Below are 13,918 nucleotides of genomic sequence, written 5' to 3'. Positions count from 1 at the left end.
ATCACTGGTCATCAGAGAAATGCAAATCAAAATCACAATGAGATACCATCTCACACCAGTTAGGCGATCGTTAAAAAGTCAGAAAACAACAGATGTTGGAGAGGATGTGGAGAAATAGGAGTGCTTTTACACTGTTGGTGGGACTGTAAAATAGTTCAACCATTGTGGAAGACAGTGTGGTGATTCCTCAAGGATCTAGAACTAGAAATACCATTTGACCCAACGATCCCGTTACTGGGTATATACCCAAAGGATTATAAATCATGCTACTATAAAGACACATGCACACGTATGTTTATTGTGGCACTATTCACAATAGCAAAGACTTGGGACCAACTCAAATGTTCATCAATAATAGACTGGATTAAGAAAATGTGGCACATATACACTATGGAATACTGTGCAGCCATAAAAATGGATGAGTTTATGTCTTTGTGGGGTCATGGATGAAGCTGGAAACTATCATTCCCAGCAAACTAACACAGGAACAGAAAACCAAACACTGCATGTTCTCACTCATAGGTGGGAACTGAACAGTGAGAACACTTGGACACAGGGTGGGGAACATCACACACCAGGCCTCTCAGGGGCTGGGGGAGGGATAACATTAGGAGAAATACCTACTGTAAATGACGAGTTGATGGGTGCAGCAAACCAACATGGCACATGTATACTTATGTAACAAACCTGCACGTTGTGCACATGCACCCTAGAACTTAAAGTATAATAATAAAATAAATTTTAAAAAAGATTAGAATGGCTTTTGACTGGCTCCTGGGAGACAACCTCTGAGCCCCACCTTGCCAGAAAAGAGTGTCTGCCTGCCTGGGCCGCACCAGACAGTCTGTGCAAATCATGTGATTTATAGGGAGGCCTTGGGCCATGCTCATCAGTTCGCCTCAGGAACAGCTGGACACTGAGTAACTAAAGTCAGTCCCATAGATGCTACAAGCTTACATGACTGGCTCCCAGTAAAAAATAAATAAATAAATAAGTACATGAAAATTTTAAAACCCTGGATACCAAGGCTGGGATGAGCATCCCTAGTTGGTCATATTTTATATGTGTTGTCACGCATCATTTCTGGGAGAATTAAGTGTTGTTCATATAACTCCACTGGGTAAAGACTACTGGAATCTCACTTCTGGTCTCTCCTGGACACCCCTTATACACTTTTTTCCTTTGCTGATTTTAGTCTGTATCTTTTCACTGTAATAAACTGTAACCATGAGTATAATAGGTTTTCTGAATTCTGAGTCCTTCCAGGGAATCTTCAAACCTTAGAGTGATCTTGAGGACCTCCAACACTAAGATTAATATACAAAAATCAATTGTATTTGTATGCAATAGCAATGAACAGCTAGAAAATGATATTCAAAACATAATTCCATTTACAATAGCAGCCAAAAGTACAAAATATGTAGGAATAAATGTTATAAAAATATATTCAAAGCCTATAGACAAAGCCAAACTACAAAGCATTGCTAAATCATTCCAGATTTTGGCCAGGTATGGCAGTTCATGCCTATAATCAATTCCAGCACTTTGGGAAGCTGAGGCAGGTGGATCACTTGAGGCCAGGAGTTCGAGACCAGCCTGGCCAATATGTTGAAACCCCATCTCTACTAAAAACACAAAAATTAGCCATGCATAGTGGTGTATGCCAGTAATCCCAACTACCTGGGAGGCCGAGACATGAGAATCACTTACACCCAAGAGGAGGAGGCTCAAGTGAGCCAAGATTGTGACAAAACACTCCAGCCTAGGGGACAGAGTGAGACTCTGTTTCTCCATTAAAAATAAAATACAAAATATAAAGATAAATTAAAAATAAAATAAAAATTACAGAATTCCCATTTCACTCTTTTTATAGATGGAACTCTTTGATGAGATGCTCCGTCTTTCTCTCTATTTTCTAAAACACATTACTCATGGCTATTTTAATGTTTCTGTCTGAATACTCAATATCTGTTTCTCCTAAGAGATTATTTCTGTTGTCTGCTTTGGTTTTGCTTTGGCTTGGTGAATGGGTCATTGTGCCTACTGATTTCTTATTAAATGCTGAGCATTGTGTATGAGAGATCACAGAGACTCTGGCTGGTGTTACCTTTAGCTAAAGAGGGTCAAGTTATCTTCTGGAAGTCACACAGAATACTGGCAGAGCCCCACAGTGTGGTCCATAGGACGTAGGCAATTTGGACACAGGATTTCCTTTTGAGGTTTGCAAATTGCTTTGCTTTACAGTAGTTGTAATTATACTGTACATTTATTTATTTATTTATTTATTATTTATTTATTTGTATTTATTTTTTTTGAGACGGAGTCTCGCTCTGACACCCGGGCTGGAATGCAGTGGCCAGTTCTCAGCTCACTGCAAGCTCCGCCTCCCGGGTTTACGCCATTCTCCTGCCTCAGCCTCCCGAGTAGCTGGGACTAGAGGCGCCCGCCACCTCTCCCGGCTAGTTTTTTGTATTTTTTAGTAGAGACGGGGTTTCACCGTGTTAGCCAGGATGGTCTCGATCTCCTGACCTCGTGATCCGCCCGTCTCGGCCTCCCAAAGTGCTGGGATTACAGGCTTGAGCCACCGCGCCCGGCCTATACTGTACATTTATTTTGTTCCATTTCTCTCTATGTCAGAGCCAAAATAAGCACAAAAGGCACCCATAGAGGTTGGAGTTTCAGGCATATGTAAGGAAAAGGGCCAATAGACACAGATGAGCATTTTTGTGATGTGATTTTCATCTCTCTTTCCAGGACAAATGGAAGAAGACCATTGCTGATGCACATCTGAAATCTTCTGAACACATTTCCCAGTGACCCCGAACACTATTATGAAGTATACTTTCAGTCACAAGGTAGTCATTAGGGCTGCTCTCACAAAATACAATAGACTGGATCACTTATAAGCAACAGAAACGTGGTACTCACAGTTCTGGAGGCTGCATGTCTGAGATGAGGGTGCAGCATGGTCAGGTTCTGGTGAGGGCTCTCTTCAGCATAGTACTCACAGTTCCGGAGGCTGGACATTTGAGACGAGGGTGCAGCATGGTCAGGTGCTGGTGAGGGCTCTCTTCAGGGCTGCAGACCACTGTCCTCTCGCCGTGTCCTCACATGGCAGAAAGAGAGCAAGACAGCTCTCCGGGGTCCCTTTTATAAGGGCACTAATCTCATTCATGAGGGCTCCATCCTCATGACCTAATTTTTTCTGAAAGGCCCCACCTTCTAATAACATCACACTGGGAACTAAAATTTAAACACATGAATTTGAGGGGGATACATACATTCAGTCCATAACACCAGGGCAGTGCCCAAGTGAACAGGTCATGAGTAAAGGACAAGAAGTAAACTCATTTGCCACCAGTCATTTCATCCATTACTATGCTGCTCCACCTCTTCTCTTCCAGAAGCCTTAGACTCCTGCCCAGAAGTGATATCTAATATTACCAAACTCATCCACCTTTGCCAGAATACTTTCCTGCATCACAACGACCTGGTTTACAAATTCAGCCATCAGAGCTTCCATTTTATTTATTTATTTATTTATTTATTTTTATTTTTTTTGAGACTTAGTCTCGCTCTGTCGCCCGGTCTGGAGTGTAGTGGCCGGATCTCAGCTCACTGCAAGCTCCGCCTCCCAGGTTTACGCCATTCTCCTGCCTCAGCCTCCCGAGTAGCTGAGACTACAGGCGCCGCCACCTCGCCCGGCTAGTTTTTTGTTTTTTGTTTTTGTTTTTTTTTTTGTATTTTTTAGTAGAGACGGGGTTTCACCGTGTTAGCCAGGATGGTCTCGATCTCCTGACCTCGTGATCCGCCCGTCTTGGCCTCCCAAAGTGCTGGGATTATAGGCTTGAGCCACCGCACCTGGCCAGAGCTTCCATTTTAATAAAGATTGCCAGGTCGCCATGACCACACAGGTTTGTCTTGGGCTTTGCATTGCCTGAGACCTCTATAAAACAACCAGTTGCCTAAGACACAAACCCTGGTGATGGGTGCTTCCATTGTGGTGGTCGGGCAAAATGCGGCATAGAGATAGTCCTCAAGAAATAACTGGTAGCTAAACTTGAGGCAGGGCAAGGCCAGTTCTAGAATCCCGAACACCTGACTTCTAGCCGGGGTTCTATCTACTCTCACATGTCCCCAAGCATCCATCAGTGGCCACTCAGACCCGCAGCCTGGGCAGACTCCCCTATATGCACTGGTAATGGGGGAGTTCCTGGTCCAGCATTGATCTTCTCATCAATTTTCACTCTCAGTCCATAACACCAGGGCAGTGCCCAAGTGAACAGGTAAAGGACAAAAAGTAAACTTCACATTGATAGGAAGAGCAATGCTGAACCAGTAACTGTATAAGTTCTGCCATCTTGTGGCTGTTCAAGATATTGCAAGCAGGCCAGGCGCGATGGTTCACATCTGTAATCCCAGCATTTTGGGAGGCCAAGGCGGGCGGATCACGAGGTCAGGAGTACCAGATGAGCCTGGCCAACATAGTGAAACCCCGTCTCTACCAAAAATGCAAAAATTAGCCGGACATAATGTCGTGCGCCTGTAATCCCAGCTACTCGGGGAGCTGAGGCAGGAGAATTGCTTGAACCCGCGAGGCAGAGGTTGCAGTGAGCAGAGATTGCACCACTGCACTCCAGCCTGGGCGACAGAGAAAGACTCCATCTCAAAAAAAAAAAAGATATTGCAACCAATACAGAGAACAGGAATTGGTGTTACGTATGGAGAAAGCAATAAACTTTGTCAACAAGTTTTCGAAAAGTGTTCAGCCTCTGACAGTCCACCACCAACCCCACGCCCCTCCACACACACTGTACACTGTGGTGGAATTGATTAAGTGTAGATAGATTCAACCCTTAAGGAAAACAGTAGAAAGTATGTACCTTACAAGAGCCTCGGAAATGCTCATATTCTTTGATGGAGTAATTGAATCTCCATCTCCTGAGAGTTGGTCCTATAAAAAATGGTCATTGCTTCAGGGCTTTACTGTAAGTGGCACAAGGACCAGGGTCAAGCAGGTAAAGACAGAGGCAGAGACCAGAGATCCATGAGGAGTGGCCAGGAACCAGCCCAAGCCAGGACAGGAACTGGAGTAGAGAAAAAGAGGACCAGGAGCACAGCCAGCCAGGATGCTTGGTTGGGGTTCAGGGAAGCGGGAGGCTGAGCCTATGCTTTCCAGGCAGATGGGAAACCTCTGGGCTCAGCTGAACCATCAGCCAAGCCTGGGCTCACCCAGCCCAGCTGGGTTGCAAACTAAATCTATACTCTAACCAAATTGCAGACTATTTCTAGACCCTACCCTACCAAGTAAAGAATGACCTTTGGGAAGAGGTAAAACTACGTTTAAGACCCTCAGCTTGGTGAGGTAACGGGGGTGAACATAGAGTGCACAAAGGCTGGTGAGCAATGGGAATGGGCAATGATTGACAGACAGCTGGCTGTGCATGGCAACCATGGGTCTAAAGCATGCTAGGTCTTGTGCTAGGGCTTTGCACCGGATGGTCACCACAGATAAAAGGAGATCCTGAGACCTGGGGAGGCTAAGTGATGTAAGTAGCTGAGCTGATATTGGCTAACTCGCATTCATTCATTCAGCAAACATTGAGTATTTGTTCGATGCAGGCACTATGCCAGTTTTCCTGGGTACATCCCGCCCTCCAAGAGCTGAGGGTGAGATGTAGTAAAAGATGTTAGGGAGACGCCCCAAGGAAGGTAAGGCTAGCAGAAGGAAAAACATGAACAACACAGGCATGGAGATGTGTGGTGAGGGAGGGGAGGGAAGGCAGGAGAAGTTCCAGCAATAGTGTGTTGGCAGCACTGGAAAAGGAGAAGGAGGTGGAGTCATCTAGTGGCTGCTCGAGATATTGCAGGCAAGGAAACAAAAATCACGATGGCCGTCATTCACTGAGCATACTATATGCTTTCTTTACACCCATTAACTCATTCACTCTTCACCACAACCTCATAAGATGGGCCTCATTTTATCCCTAATGTGCATATCCAGTCCCTGATATGCCCTTGTTAGAGTACCTCCCGCTAATATAAAATTGGCATGATGAGATTTGCTCAGGGAAATTTGGCTTCAAGTTCACACACATAGCCACTAGGCTACACCTGCCTCGAGGAGTTTAGATTCCTCTCGCAGGTGTGAATGGCTGGATTCTAGCAGGAAAGGTCTCCCCAGCTGCAGTGCAGAGGAAAATTTGGGGGTGAAAATGAAAACAAGGGGGCAGGCAGCTGCAAACATCAGGCAAGATCGAGGCTTGAAGCCAGGGAACTGGGAGTGGCAGTGGAGGGAGATGTGTTGGAAAGTGAAACTCAGGGGCTGAGGGAGAGGGGGATTCTGGGTGACTCCCTTATCTCTGGTCTGGGTGAATGGGTGCCACTTGCAGGAACAAAGAACTCAAGTTGGTGAAAGATCAAGAATTCCATTTTGGACCTGAGGTGCCTGTGGAGCTGTGCATGAGGGAATGGAGCTGAAGGTGCTGATCTGGAAGTTGATACTTTACTGGAAGCAGTGTAAGTGCATGCAAGGGACAAGGTCTCCATGTCAACACATAGCTCTCGGAGACCTCCTATATTCCAGGCCCATGCAACACACTTGCACATTGCAATAAAGAGGTGTATGTGGTCTGCCTCAGAGTTCAGAGTTCACAATCTTGTTCAGAGAGATGGGTAGCATGACCAGGGTGAGTTTGCAGGCTCATAGGAACTTGATGAGCTGTGGGCAGATGGTCAGGAACAGCTTCCCAGAGAAAATGGTGATTATCCTATTATACTGAGAGCAGAAGAATCAGATAGACCATCTTACCTTTCAACAGGGAGTAAGACAATAGTGTCTTTGGTGAGAGCAATCCTAGCAGAGTGTTGGGGAGAGAGGCGAGGCTACAGGCACTGAGTAGTGAGTGAGAAGGATGGAGGTGGACACAGCACATGCCAACCACTCCTCTTAGATGCTTGACAGGGTCCCTCCCCACTTTCCCACATGCATGCTTCCAAATGGACTGCATGCTCTGCAGAGGCAAACACTGTTCCCTTCTTTGTCTCCCCATTTCACACGCGCGCACACACACACCCCCCCCCCCCAAAGAGAACCCTATGCTGGGGTAGAATTAGCCATAGATTTAAAGTCAAAAGGCCAGGGTTCAATGCCACTAGCTGGCTATGTGACCTTGGGCAAATCACTTTTCTCTCTCTGAGTCTACATTTTTTTCCTCTAAAACTTGGGCTCAGTTGTAACCACCTGGTAGGATCATTGTGAGGCTCCAATCGGAAAGTGTCCTACACATCATACAGTAGCCCTCAGATTCAATGTAGAAAACAGCACCAGCAAATGTAAATTAGTTCAACCATTGTGGAAAACAGTGTGGTGATTCCTCAAAGACCTAGAGCCAGAATATCACTTGACCCAGCAATCCCATTACTGGGTGTCTACCCAAAGGAATAAATCATTCTATTATAAAGATACATGTGACTGGGTGTGGTGGCTCACACCTGTAATCCCAGCACTTTGGGAGGCTCAGGTGGGTGGATCATCTGAGGATAGGAATTCGAGACCAGCCTGAATAATATAGTAAAACTCCGTTTCTACTAAAAATACAAAAATAAAAATAAAAATTAGCCAGGCATGGTGGCATGCACCTGTAGTCCCAGCTACTCTGGAGGCTGAGACACGAGAATTGCTTGAACCCAGGAGGAGGAAGTTGCAGTGAGCAGAGATTGTACCATTGCACCTGCTCCAGCCTGGGTGATGGAATGAGACTCTATCTCAAAAATAAAAATGAAAATAAATGATATATGCAAGCTTATGTTCATTGCAGCACTATCCACAATAGCAAAGACATGGAATTAACCCAAATGCCCATAAATGATAAACTAGATAAGGAAAAGATGGTACACATATACCATTGAATACGATGCAGACATAAAAAGGAACGAGATCATGTACTTTGCAGGGACATGTATGGAGGTGGAGGCCATTATCCTCAGCAAACTAACACAGGAACAGAAAACCAAATACCACATATTCTCACTTATAAGTGAGATCTGAACAATAAGTACACATGGACACAGGGAGGGGAACAACATACACTGGGTCTGTTGGGAACAAGAGTGGGGAGAGCATCAGGATAAATAGCTAATGCATGCTGTGCTTAACATCTAGGTGATGAGTTGACAGGTGCAGCAAACCCATGTTTTTACCTATGTAACAAACCTACACATCCTGCACATGTAGCCTGGAACTTAAAATTAAATTAAATTAAAATTAAAAAGAAAACAGCCCCACCACCATCAAGCAAAGCCTCTTCCCAACCTCCAATTCCAATTCATTAGCTCAGCCTGTCTCATTCCCCTTTTTCCCCTTTTTCTCTCTCCCCTCTCTTCCCTGCCCCTTTCCTCACTTTGCCCCCAACTGTCCTCACCATCCCACCCCATACCTCCCAGCTCACAGCTAGAACTGACCAAAGGCCCAGTTATTCATTTACAAAGTCCATGTCCAGAACTGTACCAGCCTCAGCAGTGTGGAACAAATCAGTGTGGCCAGCTCCATTGTGTTGATGCCTCAAGAGATCCAGGCTGGCAGATGGGTTTGGCACATTCTGTACCTGCCAGCCATGCAGAGCCTCCAGCCTACTTCTCACTCAACTCCTTACATGACCCTGGTCAGGTACTGTCCCTTCCTTGGGCTTAAATTCCATAGTGTTGTATTAGTAAACTGGGCTAAATGATCCTAAGGAACTTGCTAGCTCTGACGCACCATGATCTTGCATCCAATTCAGTTCACTCTGTAATAAACAATCAGAATAACCGTAGTAATTTTTAAATAGCTAACATTTATTGTGTACTGTACGCTAAGCACTATTCTATGCATTTCATGTGAATGTTTAACATTCATAACACCACTTATCATGTAGACATCATTTACTGCCCCAATTTACAGTGAACTGGAGCTCCGAGAATTAAGTTGATTTATCCACAGTCCCAGGCTGCCAAGTGTTCAAGCTGTGCTACTTCCAAGCTGCCTGACCCAGACCTGAGCTCTTAACCTCTCAGTGGGCATCCAGGTGGAAAGCAGAATCTCTGGCTCAAGTACTGACTGCCCAGCTGAGTTTCAGAACTCCACCATGCACCCAACTGCTCCTCCAGGGCTTCCCTATGGATGTGTTGCAGGCTCCGAAATGTCACACATCCACGCCGCATCCTCAAGCCACACACGCTCCTCCTTGTCCCTGGCATCTGCCATTCTCAATGCCATTCACTAGCCTAAATGATACCTTCGAATCAGAGGAAGGCACCCCTCCCTCCAGGGATACGGGCCCACACCTGGTCTCAGGGACCTGTTAGTGAAGGCACAGTCTATACAGCCCAGAGCAGTGCCCCTGATGCCATCGTCTTCCAATTTACTCGGGGCAGACACTGAGATTCATCCTTAATACTTTCTCTCTTTCTCTCTCTCTCTCTCTCTCTCTCTCTCTCTCTCTCTCTCTCTTGCTCTCACTCTCTCTATCCTGTTTCTTCAGGGGGCCAGAGTCTCCAGGGAACAAGGTCCCAGAAATGATGCCATCTCTCACCCTCTGGAAAAAACATGGCCCAGGACAGAACCCACTGGACTCCCAGACTCCTGCTTAAAGAAGAGGTGTAATGTCAGGACTAGGATGGCTAAGCGCCCAAGCTGACCCCACCAAAAGCGCAGGGAGGTTGAGGTGTTCGCAGACTAGGTCACTGGGGCCACAAGGAGGGGGCTCGGAGGTCCCACTGCCCTTGCATTCCACAGGAAGACCCAGTTGCTGGCATGACCTAAGAGGTTTCTGGGACTACGCCTTGGAAAGGCGTCTAGTCCCAGTGTGAGGGGGAAGAGCGGCGCCTGAAGCTCAACTTCCGAGGCTCTGCTGAATCTACCCTTCCTTTAGAGCGCGCAGCCACCAGGTGGCAGCCGAGGCCACGGGCAGGCAGAACAGCTTTCTAAACTGTAGACCCGCTGGGCAGCAGCGTTCCGAAGGGCTCCAGGACTTTCAACCAGAAAGAGAGTGAGCATATGCGCATGTGTATGTCTGCGCCCGTGCAGGGAGGAAGGGTGTGAACAGACATTGCTGGACAGATAGCTGGAGTTTAGTCCCTTCCTTCGGGACTCTCCACCACTCCTTCGGCTTCCCTTCTCCTGCCCAGCCCTGTCCTGGGTGCACAGAGAGGGAAGTCACTCCATTCCTGCCCTTGAGGAGCTTCCAGACCCGGGGCAGGAGCGGGATGCAGACAACTAGACAGCACCCTGGGTGAGTGGAGTGAGTGGAGCAGGTGGGGGGAGCAAGGGCTGAAGTTGCCCAGAGGAAATGCTGAACCCAGGAGTGGGGAAAGGAGCGTCTGGGAAGAAATGGCATCTACGTTGATCATGGAGGGCTTTCTGGCAAGTCTCAGGAGCAATAACAACACGGATGTCATCTCTGTTCCTCCCAGCAGCCGTGCAAGGAATGCACTACAGAGCCAATTTTACTGGCAAAGGAATGGAGGATCTGAAAGGCTAGGGGATCCCACAGGCAGTGAGGAGTGGGTCTGGAATTTGAACCAATGGGCATGATTCCCAAGCTCAAGCTTTTGGCCACCGTCTGCACTGCCAGGGACAGAAAAAAAAAAACCTGGGAGGAGAGCCAAGCCAAGCTGGGAGTCAGGACCTCCCGGCCAGGTCTGGATGGCAGGTAGGTGCCTCCACCCTGGTCCCAGAGCAAGTTCTGCTGGCTTCAGCCACCTGACTTGCCTGTGAAGTTGGGCAAAGAGGCCAGAGCAGACTGTGTGTGATTCTGGCCCCACCCCCAGCACCTCTACCTCCACCTTTACTACCCCTAGGCTGCGGGAAGAGGCTTTGCCCAGCAATAGTCCTGATCTGATGGCTGCTTGAGGCACAATAAACAGATAGTATTTCTGCACATGTCACTCTGAGTATGAGGGCAGTAATCTTGAAACTCCCCTTGACCACCTGGCACACTGGAGATGGAACTCCACAGCTTGTTTTCAAAGCCAATTCCTGGTTGGAAGCTCCTCTTCAAGTCTAATGGAAGTAAGCAGTGCTGCAGTCTCCCTTCATCTGTGCAGTTGCTGGGTGGAGGCTTTTCTTTCCTTCCTGAGTTTGGGTATTATCTATAATGTAACCCTATGAAACTTATACGTTTTCCCTTATGGGAAATAGGTGAGAGAGGGGAAAACAAGGTGCAAGGCCTGTTCCAGGAAGAGCAAAAATATCTTCAACAGTAAGACATCCTGGTCTGAGAGCCAGGGCTTGGAGCAGCCTGTGGTCCTGGCAGAGAGCTGGTGGACAGGACCACGGAGAGATGATGCCACACACAGAAGTGAGACCAATGAGATCATGAGAACTGCCCGGCCAAGGGCTGACATCAAGGAAGCTTGGGAATCAGGGGACAGCTGGGAAGGGGACAACCAACAGAACCAGCTGGAAACTGAAAAGGGATGCAAGGGAGAAATAGGAGGTGGGCGCTGAGTTCAGGTGGAGGAGGAGGAAGGGAGACAGGACAGAGAGGCAGAGGATGAGACAAAAACAGAGGCAGAGAGACTGAGAAACAGGGAGACAGAGATGGATGGAGGCTGGGAAAGACAAAGAGGAGACAGGCCTGGGCAGGAGAGGTCCTATGCGTGGAGAAAAGGTTGGGAAGAGAGCGGGAAAGAGAGAAGGAGCACAGGGGTTTGGGGGTTCCCACCAGACCCAGCCCACCCCTCCTGCAGACTGGGTCTCTTCCTTGTCTGCCACTTACAGAGCTCAGGATCCTCTCCCTCAGTGCTGTGAGCGGAGAGCTTGCCTCCAGCCCCGCCCTAGTCCAGAGGCTCCCCCTCCCCAGGCCCTCAGAGGCCGCCCCTGAGACTGGCTGTGCAGCGATAGATGGTGGGGGCCCAGCTGGTGCGTTATCAGCCTTCTCCAGGAGCGCGCCTGAGCCACTCCGTGGCTGCCAGTCTGAGATTAGGCCCCCGGAGGGTCATTAAGCACCACCCTGGCCTGGGCCCAGCCTCCTTTCCCTCCTCGATCTGGCCAGGCTGGCAGGTGGGAATGAGCGATAAGGATTGGGGGTCTCAGCGGTTCTGGGGCCAGCAGCTTCCTGCTCCCAGCCCCCGATCGGGGCAGGAACATGGGGTGAGGGTGAGGGGCTGTAAGGTCAGTGCCGGCCCAGCCCCTGCAGGAGCCCCCTGGGTTCCCAGTCTCTTAGATCTACCCATATTGAGCAAGACAGAATGAGAAGGGGGACAAGGAGGCCCTTAGAGAGGCCCCAGACAGCTGCTGGGGAGCAAGGTGAGCCCAGGCAGAAGCAGGCTTCTCCTGGCAAAACCTCACAGGTGTGAGGAGCTGGGATGCACTTGCTACAGGGAGGCAGGAATGGTGGCTCTGCCTTCTGGCCCTGGTAGGCTGGTGGGGTGACCTGACTTGAACCCACTCCCACCCCCCCAGGGACAACTGACGGCAGAGCTGGGAGGAAATGTGGCCTCATGAAAGGAGAATCAGATCCGGCAGCCAGAAGCTTCCCACCAGGAGGCAGGAAAGGAAGAGGGGGCTGTTTGTGCCCTAGCAGAGGCCTGACCCTCTAGGAACCTCTGTCTCTCCTTCAGTGAGTGGAGAAGCTGGGCTGGCTGCTGGCCTGGCTTTGCCCTCTGGTCTAATCAAGGAAGACTTTCCAGAAGAGGAGGAACCTTGGTTGGGTCAAGAAAAAACAATGGGCAGAGTTTAAACTGGCAGAGGTGGGGTGAAAAGGCATGAGTCACAGAAAGCCACGTAAGCAAAAGCCTAGAGCAGAAATCACAAGCTGCAGTTCATTAAGTTGAAGCCCTGAGAGGGGAGGTGACTTGTCTCAAGACACACAGAAAGGCAGGGATAGGCCTGGAGCAAAGCTGCTGCTCCCCCACCCCCAGGCCTCTTCCCTCTGCTGCTGTCTGCATCCTAAACCCAGTGAGGTGAGAAGAGATTATTTCCATTTCAGATGAGTCTTCCCCAGGGGTACTTGGTGAAGCCTTCGAATAGCAAAAGAATGGCCATAACATGAAACAAGGGGACTGTGACAGGTTGAGGCAAGTGGCAAAGGGAGACCTTTGGGACAAGGTGGATGGCCTCCTACCTTCTGGCCCCACTTCTCTGGATCTGGGAATTATTCTGGATGAGTCCGTCTCAGAGTATCACCCAGGACAGAGACAGAAGCTGTTCCCATAAGGCCAGCAGTCACAGAGGTGAGGGGCCTCCAGGTTCCGCCAGCCAGGCAAGGCATGCCTCCCCTCTGCCCTGCTCCTACTAGGACCCAGTTTCCTGATCCTCCCGTCCCTACCCCGACTCCCACCCCAGGACTGAGCGTTGGGCGAGGCAGGCATAGGCAAGGACTGGGCTCTCCTCCAGCTCTGCCGTGAGACTGGCCAAATCTTCCATGGACAGAAAGCTCAGCTCAGAGAGGACAACAGCTTTCCCAAGCTCACACACAAGTTGGCAGAGGACCCAGGACTCAGATCTGGGCTTCCTGAGTCTCAACCCAAGACTCCTTCCTGACACTTCCTATGCCAAAGCCCAGCACAGAGGGGCTACCAGAGGGAGACACAGCTAGATCTGTGTGAACCCACCATGACACCTCCAGCACAGAGGCAGAGGGTGAACGGCACTGTGCAAGGAAAAGCCCAGAGCCTCAGGGATGAAGGGTGCTTTGGGGGCGGGGACTGGAGCAAGGGTAGAGTGGGTGAGCTCCCCGGCCCATAGGCCTCTGACATCCTCTTCCTTCCCTGCATACATGAAACTGATCAGCACTGGGGGCACCTAGCTCATATTAGGGTCTGCCCTGCCCTGCCCTGCCCTGGGAAGCCATGCCCGGCTGCTCTGGTTGAAGAAAGGGTTTGACCTGAGGGGACAAGAAACCCCCCACTGGCAGAAATGGGCTCACCTGTCCTG

The 13,918-nt window shown here is 49.1% G+C and overlaps 2 long non-coding RNA genes across 3 annotated transcripts; one reads left to right on the top strand and one right to left on the bottom strand.

The window, feature by feature from the left end:
* Nucleotides 1-1,501: 1,501 nt before the first annotated feature.
* On the bottom strand, nucleotides 1,502-12,406 carry LOC117092637. Of its 2 annotated transcripts, none has more exons than XR_004440866.1 (3): nucleotides 11,760-12,406; nucleotides 4,884-4,954; nucleotides 1,502-1,622 (listed from the first exon to the last, which is right to left on the bottom strand). It is a non-coding gene; the product is annotated as an uncharacterized LOC117092637 (long non-coding RNA). The 2 variants fall into 2 exon arrangements; XR_004440867.1 differs by lacking the exon at nucleotides 1,502-1,622 and adding an exon at nucleotides 3,207-3,417.
* On the top strand, nucleotides 9,865-12,790 carry LOC117092636. Its single transcript, XR_004440865.1, has 2 exons — nucleotides 9,865-11,050; nucleotides 11,180-12,790. It is a non-coding gene; the product is annotated as an uncharacterized LOC117092636 (long non-coding RNA).
* The last annotated feature ends 1,128 nt before the right edge of the window (nucleotides 12,791-13,918 follow it).

The sequence above is a fragment of the Trachypithecus francoisi genome, unplaced genomic scaffold (genome assembly GCF_009764315.1).
Source record: "Trachypithecus francoisi isolate TF-2019V2 unplaced genomic scaffold, Tfra_2.0 Lachesis_group12, whole genome shotgun sequence".
Taxonomy (NCBI): domain Eukaryota; kingdom Metazoa; phylum Chordata; class Mammalia; order Primates; family Cercopithecidae; genus Trachypithecus; species Trachypithecus francoisi.
Note: the sequence above shows the minus strand (reverse complement) of the source record. Positions and strands in the feature narration are given on the sequence as shown.